The 9,618-nt window shown below is 41.6% G+C and overlaps 1 pseudogene; it reads right to left on the reverse strand.

Moving 5' to 3' along the window:
• Positions 1 to 312: 312 nt before the first annotated feature.
• LOC126250139 (5S ribosomal RNA) lies at positions 313 to 430 on the reverse strand (annotated as a pseudogene).
• Positions 431 to 9,618: the final 9,188 nt, after the last annotated feature.

Here is a 9,618-nt window from a genome sequence, read left to right on the forward strand (position 1 = left end):
GTTTGGAGCATGTTGGTTGGGATCAGCAACAGTGGTAGAGACTGGTGTTCTCCGACGAATCCCACTTCTGTGTGGAAAGTAATTCTGGCCACAAGTTAGTGTCGAACTCTCCTCCGGAACAGGCCATGAAGGCCCAACGGTACCGACCGGCCGCCTTGTCATCCTCAGCCCATAGGCGTCACTAGATGTGGATATGGAGGGGCATATGGTCAGCACACCGCTCTCCCGGCCATGTGTCGGTTTCCGAGACCGGAGCCGCTACTTCTCAAGTAGCTCCTCAGTTTGCCTCACGAGGGCTGAGTGCATCCCGCTTGCCAACAGCGCTCGGTAGACCGGATGGTCACCCATCCAAGTGCTAGCCCAGCCCGACAGCGCTTAACTTCGGTGATCTGACGGGAACCGGTGTTACCACCGCGGCAAGGCCGTTGGCAGTTAGTGTGGAGAGAGAGGGGGAAAACGTCACACCACAGAATGTTAATGAAAGTCACCGGTATGGCCTAGGCGTTACGGTGTTTGGCAAGCATTATGCACATTGGCCGAACACCGTTGCATATCTTTTCGTTAGATACCGTTGCAGCACAACAGTATTGCAGAGAGATTATTCTGGACTGTGTCTGTCTGTTTATGGGTGCGGTAGCTCCCGAATTTCTGTTTATGGACGATAGTGCCTTCCCACACATGACCGCTGAGGTAGGTTCTTCTTCCCCATCTGGTGAAATCTCTACCATTTTTCGTTATAAATATACTACTCTATCTCTATTACGTATGTACTTTATTTCATGTCACCCATCGTTGCCTGTGATTATTCCTTTCCAACAACGTATGAAAGTGTTGTACGAAGCGTGTAACTTGATGGGGAGCTGCTCGTGTTCCCATTTGCTGAAGTGTTATGACGTTGGTGGAGGAAGAGGTGCTCTTGGAAGAAGAGGAACGGAATAGAGGGAAGAACAGGTCGGGACATCGGTTGGGAAGGAGAGACGCACGTTAGAGAATAAGGAAGAGTTGTGTGATTTTATTTATGTAGAGACACTTCGGATCGCGTATTGGATCCTGGTTATAGACATCTAAGAATGCGCGTGAATGAACTTACGTATTGAGTGCACGACGCAACTTCATCTTAGGCTGTGCACGCAGTTTCACTGCGCGATGTAATTATCAAACAGCCGGAAAAGGATGTACTTCTTAGAGGACATAAGTCAACACATTTTCACCGAAAACTGTGTGGATATATGTAACCAAGCTCACCTTGAAGCGTCACATTAGGTCGATAATTACTTTCTATGTTAGAGGGCTACCATTATCAAACTTGGCTTACCTGACAGTCTCCAAGATGCCCTCATTGGACCCCACACATATATCTAGAAAAATTGTCCACTTAATCTTCCACCTAATTTCCTGTGACAGTCGCGGAAGTTGCGGAGAGGAAGAGTCTAGGAATTATTGTTTTTAAGTACGAGAAATCGTTAAGGTAGCGTAAGCTACGCTGGTTTCCTCATAAAAAATAAATTATACTCTTAATTCAGATGTTTTCAATACTTGTAATTAGATCAGCAAACCAACAAAGCCAGCCTCCTAATATGGTCACCACCTGTGATGTGATATAGCATTTTTTATCGCTGTGGGCATCTGGTGTTGCCTGAAGTACATCACAACTGTTGAAAAAGCTGTCTCCTCCGTTCCATGTCACGTAGAGCATCAACGTACGCTTTACATGCCACGAGCGACCACGAAAAATTGGTGACAGACGCTGTCACATGGCTTAATATAATTCACTTCACTGAGTTTAATTTTCATTATTCGTCCTGGTTGTACGTAATTTAATTAATGTTACAAGCTTTGCCTGCAGCAGCGCAGAGTAGAGCCACTGAGACGACGAATATTCTGACACATAGCAGAGATATTGTGAAACTACTGCGGAATAGGAGCATAGTCAAGCTTTATGTTAAATGTCATTCTCACATCCTGTAATGGGTAATATTCTCTCCTGCAAGAGAGGACATCGAGAAACGCAAGATTAACGAAAAATCTTTGTGCACGGAGGAAACCTAAAACATGAAATCCTTCGTCGTAATGGTTACTGCAAAGTACGTAAAGCAATTTGATATTAAACTGTGACATTAACGTTGTTTAGTAACAACTAATTAATAAACAAATAAATAGATGAATGGGTGGCCTAAGATGGCCTGACCTTTCTGAACCAACAAAGGATTTCAGAGTTTGTTTTTTGCGGTCAGTCTAGTTCGAATAACGAAAGTGATGAGTCACTAGAGGGGAAAACGACAATGTACGAGCATACTGCGTGTGTGGATTTATGTAAAGGTTGGGTTAGAGACAATAGTGAAATTTCTACTTTAAGATGTCGTTAAAGAATATAAAGAAGCTTCTATTTTACATTTACAGCGTAATCATTTAGTAGAGAGAAATACACTACGATTTTTGTAATATTGACAGCCCAAACTACTGCGGTTGGGAGTGTTTAGGTATCTGTCTGGGACGATCCCGACTGAACAGAACATACTATTGTAGTGACGGAAGTCATTAGAAATCTCTCCAATTTCACAAGTCCAGATAAACTCCATAAGACTGTTGTGATGTATTTACTGACTGCATTACTGCATGGCTCGATGGTTACTGTTTAAGCGCTAGACTGCAGATCCACACATCTGGGGTTCGATTTTCCGTCACTCCTATTGTTTTTATCTTCTTTTATCAAGTATTTCATGTCTGTTTATATGAAAATTGCTAAATTGCACCATGGTTCTGAGTACGACTTAAAATGTACGTCCATCATAACTGGCAGCATAAGTCAGTTCAGAGGTCGAATCACTACCAAGACTAGTGAAGCAATGTACTGTTCATACCAATCTTCATGCTTTCACTTTGAATTTGCACACTCTGTTGCTGTTTGAAATTCTTTGTTATGATCTGCCTTTGGGCAGGACTCTTGAATCACAACAGATGCTCAGAAAAGCTTCCCCCCTAAAGTTATGAAAAACACTGACAAATTAGGCCAGCCAAGAAACATTTGCTTAAGTGCTCTGAGAGCATGAAAGAATTATCCAAGAGCCAAATTTTACTCAGCTTAGGGAAACCCACCTATTTTCTAGGTAATGGCTGTAATGGGGGTATCTCATACTACACTTAAATGTTTCTGTAACAACATCCCCTACTGAAATCTTGATGAGATGGTACACTATTACGAAGGGTGTAGAGGCTTGTTTATGATGTGTCTTACGTGTAATCTTAAGCTTTCCCAGTGAATCACCTGTTTGGTACTGCTCTCGGGTGACCTGCCGGGTGCAGTCACTGAAGAAACATGACATGCCTGCAGAATGAGCATTATAGCTACGTCTCGCTCCTTCGTTCTCTTATTGCTCCCCACCACTTCCCCGTTACTTGCTTGCGTGCTGTGGCTGTTGAGAATGTTGATGGGGGCCGCAATTGCTGGATGCTGGGTAATGAACTCGGGTCACCAGTGTTTGTACCAATACCGTCAGGCGGGGAAGACGCTCTCGCGTGACGTTGTGAATTCTTGGCTGAGCACGGGGTCTCACACATTACTGAGAGTTAAGCCACTGTGTATGCCAATCACACCACCTGCCACTCGAATTTCAACAGCTTCTTTTAGTACACAGTTCCAAAACGAAGAGGTTTGTGCAAACTCTTCGGATTGTTCATATTTCATGCAGTCCCTTTTAGTTAAGCAGTGTTTTGCAGCCCCCTTTTTGTGACTTGGTTGAGTTCAGTGTGTCTCGTGTGCTGCCGCCACCTTTCTTCTACAGCGTGCATAGTGTGCCCAATGTACAACTTGCAGCATTAACATGGGATACGGTAGACACACGGTTTATGGAGCCCCAAGTCATCTTCGTCCATACATAATAGGGCTCTTAATTTTGGAGGTGGGCAGAAAACACATTCAGTGTAATGCTGAGCCAGGATTCTGCAAATTTTAACACGTTTTTGTTAGTTTGCTTCCTTGTCTGTTCTACCTGTTCGGTACAAATTTTCTAATTGATTTTCTTCCCGAAGAGCTAGAGGCTTTGAATATTAAACATAGCTCAGAACTGGATGACAATGCAACATAAACTTGCTTTCTTGTCTGTCTGTTCGGTAGGGGTGTGGATGGAGGTGAAAAAGTTTGTGAACGCCTGAATCGGATGCCCTGAAGGATTAGCGTGTTGTGCAGGTAGTGTTGTAATGTATTACATTTGGTATGCATGCGGAAGGACAGTGCTGAACAGAGAGAGGGAGGAAGTGACGATGGACGGAGAGCGAGTGGTGGCCGAAGATGGATGCCATATATGTGATATACTCGTACACAGATGAAGCTGGAGGTTAAAAGCTAATATGTAAATAAATAGTAATTTAAATAAAAATATAATATCATGAAAATGCTTATAATACATTGAGAAATTTCACACGCACATGATTTAAATGGAGAAAAATATGTTTAAATGAAATAAATTTTTAATATAGCACCTTTTAAATGGAAAAAAATAATTTCCCTATCCCATACAGATTCCTGACCCCCATCCATATAAGTAGTCCCGAAAATTTGGTTTTGAAATTTTTAATACCTATGATAATATTTGTAAGATTTATAACGAAAAACATGGAGCACATCCAACAGATAAAAGTTAGGAGCTTAACTATTGGTGCATCAATAATTATGTATTGAATGCACTTCACGTTTTTCATTACACATTTTACAGGTATTGTCATAGCTATTAAAAATTCACAAACACAAATTTTCACGGCAATCTGTAGGTGTTTATGATTCTGTGTCGGGCTAGAAGGAATTGTTTTTACTTTTTAGTCGATTTATAAACGTATTACATTAAAATATATTTTTACTGAAATAATTATTATTCGATATATTGTCGACGTCTATCAGAGATCTTCAGTTGATTTATTATTACATTCAGAATAGATTTATTATTACATTTAGCATAGGTACATGAAATTGAAGGTTGGTACTATGTGAATTACACAATGCTTTTATCCTCTTATGGTTTCTTCGCAGTCGACATCTAGGCAGTTATAGACTGCACCAATCTGCTAAGGAGTGGAACCAAACGAGGCACAACATTTTTCAATAAGCTATCCTGACATATATCCGGAGAAACCAAAGGAATCACAACCGAAGATGGACGAATTATGATTAGAGTAGGGCCGGCCGCTGTGGCCGAGCGGTTCTAGCCGCTTAAGTCCGGAACTGCGCTGCTGCTACGGTCGCAGTTTCGAATCCTGCCTCGGGCATGGATGTGTGTGATGTCCTTAGGTTAGTTAGGTTTAAGTAGTTTTAAGTCAAGGGGACTGATGACCTCAGATGTTAAGTTCCATAGTGCTTAGAGCCATTTGAACCATTTTTGATTAGAGTAAATGTCTTCTCGATTATGTGGCTAGCATTTTCAGGCAAGTATATAATACGGAAGCTTTCTTAAGAGATTCAACAAGAGCGATAGCATATTTGCAGGCCGGTAGTGACAGTTATTCCTCAACTGCGTTTACTTGTACAGGTCGAAAACCTGGAATGCATGGTTAAAAATGTATTAATTGCATTCTTAATAGAACGTGAAAGGAGAACGGTCCGAAGAATTATCAGTGTATGCGCTATCTTAAATGTTAACATTTCACTACACAAACGCAGAGCTGCCGGCCGCGGTGGTCTCGCGGTTCTAGGCGCGCAGTCCGGAACCGTGTGACTGCTACGGTCGCAGGTTCGAATCCTGCCTCGGGCATGGATGTGTGTGATGTCCTTAGGTTAGTTAGGTTTAAGTAGTTCTAAGTCAAGGGGACTGATGACCTCAGATGTTAAGTTCCATAGTGCTTAGAGCCATTTGAACCATTTTTGATTAGAGTAAATGCCTTCTCGATTATGTGGCTAGCATTTTCAGGCAAGTATATAATACCGAAGCTTTCTTAAGAGATTCAACAAGAGCGATAGCATATTTGCAGGCCGGTAGTGACAGTTATTCCTCAACTGCGTTTACTTGTACAGGTCGAAAACCTGGAATGCATGGTTAAAAATGTATTAATTGCATTCTTAATAGAACGTGAAAGGAGAACGGTCCGAAGAATTATCAGTGTATGCGCTATCTTAAATGTTAACATTTCACTACACAAACGCAGAGCTGCCGGCCGCGGTGGTCTCGCGGTTCTAGGCGCGCAGTCCGGAGCCGTGCGACTGCTACCGTCGCAGGTTCGAATCCTGCCTCGGGCATGGATGTGTGTGATGTCCTTAGGTTAGTTAGGTTTAAGTAGTTCTAAGTTCTAGGGGACTGATAACCACAGCAGTTGAGTCCCATAGTGCTCAGAGCCATTTTTTGAAGCGCAGAGCCAGAGAATTGGTGGGTATTGTCCGTTCCAGAGGTAAACCCTATAGTTCTCTCTATATTTTTCTTTGCAGGCACTCTTTACAATCTCCAAAAAATGAAGAGCGGTTAATCATTTGTGCGTCACATAAAGATAGTTTCTGACATCGCTGATAACCAGTTCATTAGAAACGAACTGTCTGATTGGATTTCAAATAGATCGGGGAGTACACCTCCTGTGGTGTCAGGTTCTTCTTCAACTAGGTAGGAAGTTCATGTGATGTACCTGTTAAAATGATTCCGCTTCGTATCTGTAGGTTGCTCCGACCATCACTGTTGATTTCACTGCTTTGAAAAGTAGGTAATTTATAATCTGAGGGAATTCATTGGTAATCGTAGTATACTTACTCATTGCCTCGAATATATAGTGGTATTTCTCTAAGATTTTTGACTCCTCCTCCGGCCAGAAATTGAAGATGACATAACGGTGAATAATATTATTGTTGTGTCTAGACCATACAGCCCAGACAAGGCTGTAGCCGATAGGGCACGCAAGGCTAACGCAGACGGGCGTGAAGTCTGGAACATGAGACTTATAAATGCACTAAAGAAAAATACGTAGCCTTTTTAATACTTAACTTTATTCTCTTGTTGGAATACATCTCTCCTGCATACTCGTAAGCTATTGGCACTGATACAAATGGCGCCTTGCTAGGTGGTCGCCATTTGACTTAGCAGAGGGCTATTCTACTGTCTATCTCTCGGCAAATGAGAGCAAGGCTTAGCACGTCCAATCGCTAGCTATGTTGTCCGTACAACTGGGGACGAGGTCTCCTCAGTCTCTCGAGACCTGCCTTGTGGTGGCGCTAGGTTTGCGATCCCACAGTGGCGACACGCGGGTCCGACATGTACTACAGGACCGCGGCCGACTTAAGTTACCACCTAGCAAGTGTGGTGTCTAGCGGTGACACCACAATTATCACTTTCCTTTTAGAACATTCATTAGTTTTCTCCTTCTGCCGGTAACAAATGTCCAATTTTTTTGCCGATTTCCTTACAACAAGACGATCTCTAAAGTATATGACTGTTATCATATATATTATTTCTCTAGTTAACATCCCTTTTTGTCAGTACATAATAATCGTAAGGAGTTGAATGAAGTACAGTTAGAAAGGCTTTTTAACCGACTTCTGACATCGCGTACTGATTTTGCGCCAAGCTTACTATTTGTGGAAAATTTTAACATGAAGAGACTTTTAACTGTCATAGGTAAAAGGGCATCATGGATGCCAAGCTTCATACCCATATTTTAGGAAGCTTACTTATTAATCATGAGTAAGACACTCCCTTTTCATATTATCTCATTACAAATATCATTTTATTTCTTTTAATGTACTAATTAACAGGATAATTTGAATATAACAGTGTTATAGATAATGAACGTGCCCACTGCGGTAGTCCATTATCTCTGGCCATCGTACAAGTCTGGACAAATATTCCGGATTCAAAACGCATTTTTATGCACGTGGAAATGTATATAAAAGGCCTAATATAAATTCATGATTATTATTTCACGTAGTTCGGTTCATTTTATAAGATGTTTCGCTTCATTCAAGCAACTACCTTTATCCCAACGCTACACTTATTCCAAATGCTATCGTTATTTAACCCCTCCACCCCTCCCCCCCCCCCCCCCCTTACTTCGTTTTACCTCTCCGTCCCACTTTTCTTTCCCATCATCTGTCCAGATTCCCCCATCTGCCCTCGGCTGTGGTCTGTCATATTTGTGCCAACTATTTAGTGCAGTGTTCAGGTGAGTGTTCAGTGTTCTGCGTCTTTTCCAAAGTGTAGCGAACAGAAATCATGGTGTCGCTGGGTGTGATTTTTATATCTCTTGCGAACAGCAACCAGACTGTCGCCGTGTTTTTTAATTGTCTGTTATTTTACCTGTCTGCTTCCTGTGCATTTTATTAGCATCGCCAACCCTTTGTTTTATGTTTTAAGTTCCACAATTTTCCGTCATTTTACCATTTAAGTCAACGATTTTATCGCCTGCTTTTATTATCTATTATCTTCATTTTTTTAAAAAAAATTCTGTAGGCTGAAGAGCGGCGTACTAAGCTACTGCCAGCTCGTCCCCTTCGGGAAGGGGGGGGGGGGGGGGAGAAATTGAATCTCAATAAAGGAAAAAAAGGGGGGGTGTTATTTAAAACCATATACATGCAAAGTTTCGCATGGGTCTGCTGGGTCTTATCATTTAAAACTGTTTATTCAATTCGACCTTGCTTTAATTATTTTGAATGGAAATGAGTGTAATACGTGGCTATACAATCTAAACCTTTTCCATACAGTTTCCCAAAGCTATGTCCTTTACATGAAAGAAGGTAGAAAAATTTCAGCTAAAACTAAACGTTTAGCTTGGTGAATGACAGTTCATGTGCTTACTGCCAGGTGTCCCCACTGGCGCAGCTAGCTCGCTCGTTCATTACCTAATGTGCAACGAGTCGAGAGTTTGTGTATATAAATTATAATTACAATACTAATCCGTAATACAGATATTGTTGCCTATTCCATATTTAACCGGCATTTAAAGTGACATCCCGTGCAATGACGAGCGTTACGAGCTGGTCAACTACAGGGCAGGCGGTCTCTCGCGGGGTAATCAGCAAACAGTCCCCGCAATTCCAGGAAGCAGTTAACTTTCACTATAATCTGTGTATACAGGGTAGTCCATTGATCGTGACTGGGCCAAATATCTCACGAAATAAGCGTCAAGCGAAAAAACTACAAAGAACGAAGCTTGTCTAGCTTGACTGAGGAAACCAGATGGCGCTATGGTTGGCCCGCTAGATGGCGCTGCCATAGGTCAAACGGATATGAACTGTGTTTTTTTAACTAGAAATCTCCATTTTTTATTACATATTCGTGTAGTACCTAAAGAAATATGAATGTTTTAGTTGGACCACTATTTTCGCTTTGTGATAGATGGCGCTGTAATAGTCACAAACATATGGCTCAATTTTAGACGAACAGTTTGTAACAGGTAGGTTTTTTAAATTAAAATAGGTACGTTTGAAAATTTTATTTCATTTGTTCCAGTGTGATACATGTACCCTTGTGAACTTATCATTTCTGAGAACGCATGCTGTTACAGCGTGATTACCTGTAAATACCACATTAATGCAATAAATGTTCAAAATAATGTCCGTCAACCTCAATGCATTTGGCAATACGTGTAACGACATTCCTCTCAACAACAATTAGTTCGCCTTCCGTAATGTTCGCACATGCATTGACAATGCGC

This window comes from Schistocerca nitens, chromosome 3, assembly GCF_023898315.1.
Source record: "Schistocerca nitens isolate TAMUIC-IGC-003100 chromosome 3, iqSchNite1.1, whole genome shotgun sequence".
Classification (NCBI taxonomy): domain Eukaryota; kingdom Metazoa; phylum Arthropoda; class Insecta; order Orthoptera; family Acrididae; genus Schistocerca; species Schistocerca nitens.